The sequence below is a fragment of the Mus pahari genome, chromosome 9 (assembly GCF_900095145.1).
Source record: "Mus pahari chromosome 9, PAHARI_EIJ_v1.1, whole genome shotgun sequence".
In the NCBI taxonomy this organism is placed as follows: Eukaryota; Metazoa; Chordata; class Mammalia; order Rodentia; family Muridae; genus Mus; species Mus pahari.
The window spans coordinates 40,049,573-40,051,461 of NC_034598.1; the positions used below are offsets into that span (position 1 = coordinate 40,049,573).

The 1,889-nt window shown below is 46.8% G+C and overlaps 1 pseudogene; it reads left to right on the top strand.

Annotated features, from left to right (window-relative positions):
• Positions 1-580: 580 nt before the first annotated feature.
• LOC110327001 lies at positions 581-1,527 on the top strand (annotated as a pseudogene).
• Positions 1,528-1,889: the final 362 nt, after the last annotated feature.

The window sequence follows — 1,889 nt, forward strand, 5'->3', positions numbered from 1 at the left end:
GTGGACTCCAGAGCCACCCGTAAGAGGTACATGAAAAAATGAGATTATTCTGCCTGGTTCCATTTGAGTCCAGGGAATGCAACTGAATTCATTGTAACAGAAGGGAAGACACAAGTCTAGGCATGGCTGGGCGAAGCCCAGAGAGTAAAATTTACCAAGGAGCATGGGAGAATCTGGGAAGAGACTGATATTTGGACTATGATAGTGGTTTCAGGAATATATATGTACCAAAAGGTATCCACGCATATACTTAAGTATGTATAGGCCATTTACCCCAGTTTTTGAGAGTATCAATCAACTGAAAACTAGTCATCTAAGTGTTATAATATTTTTTCTAATAGTTTCCTAATAATCTCTCATGATTCTAGTAAGTTCTGTTTGTTTGTTTTTTAAGGTGTTTTCCCAGATGACATTACAATTTTCTGAGAATAAGATTTTGTTTGTAAATTGGCAAATGACCTCAAGATAAACAGTCTGGACTGTACTCATTATAAATTCAGCAAGAGGCTCTTGCCAGGTGTCCTCATTAGAGTGACATCCGCTTTAAACCCTGCGTGGCAATCCCTGATGCACCACCGTGATGCCCAGGGAAGGCAGGGCAACCTGGAAGTCCAACTACTTCCTTAAGATCATCCAAATTTTGAATGATTACCCAAAATGCTTCATTGTGGGAGCAGACAACGTGGGCTCCAAGCAGATGCAACAGATCCCCATCTCCCTCCGAGGGAAGGCTGTGGTGCTGATGGGCAAGAATACATGATGCGCAAGGCCATCGGGGGCACCTGGAGAGCAACCCAGCTTTGGAGAAACCACTGCCTCACATCCGGGTGGACGTGGGCTTCGTGTTCACCAAGGAGGACCTCACTGAGATTAGGGATATGCTATTGGCCAATAAGGTTTCAGCTGCTGCTCGAGCTGGTGCCATTGCCCCGTGTGAGGTCACTGTGCCAGCTCAGAACACTGGTCTGGGGTCTTAGAAGACCTCCTTCTTCCAGGCTTTGGGCATCACCATCAAAATCTCCAGAGGCACCATTGAAATTCTGAGTGATGCACAGCTGATAAAGACTGGAGACAAGGTGGGAGCCAGCGAGGCCATACTGCTGAACATGCTGAACATCTCCCCCTTCTCCTTCCGGCTCATCATCCAGCAGGGGTTTGACAACGGCAGCATTTATAACCCAGAAATGTTGGCCATCACAGAGAAGACTCCACACTCTCGCTTCCTCGAGGGTGTCCGTAGCGTGGCCAGCTTGTGTCTGCAGATCGAGTACCCGACTGTTGCCTCGGTGTTGCACTCCATCACCAATGGGTACAAGCGCGCCCTGGCGTTGTCTGTGGAAACTGAGTACACCTTCCCACTTGCTGAAAAGGCCAAGGCCTTCCTGACTGATCCATCTGCGTTTGTGGCTGCTGCCCCTGCTGCTACCTCAGCCCCTGCTAAGGCTGAAGCTAAGGAAGCGTCAGAGGAATCAGATGAGGATATGGGATTCGGTCTCTTTGACTAATCCCCTCAAAGCAACCAAGTCAGCCTGCTGAATTTGAGAAAGATGGAAAGAAAGGCTTATTTCTTTTTTTAAAAAAAAAAATTAAGCAAGAGAAGAACACTACAAAACCTAGAAGAAATTTGTTACGAATGTTATAGTTTAGCATGTTTCTCAGATTTCCACTGGTCCAGCAAAATAGGCAAGACAATCAAGTTTTTAAAAGGAAAGGTTGATTTGGCAAATTGGGGGGGGGGGTGTCATGACTGACTAGCTCTAGTGCTGTGAGCGAGTAGTGACACTGTACCTGTCTTGGTAGCATGAAGGAATGGGAGCCCATGCATAGGTCAGAGAGAATCAGAACATTTACTCTGTTCCCTGGGGACCTAAGCTCACTAAGCCTCACCC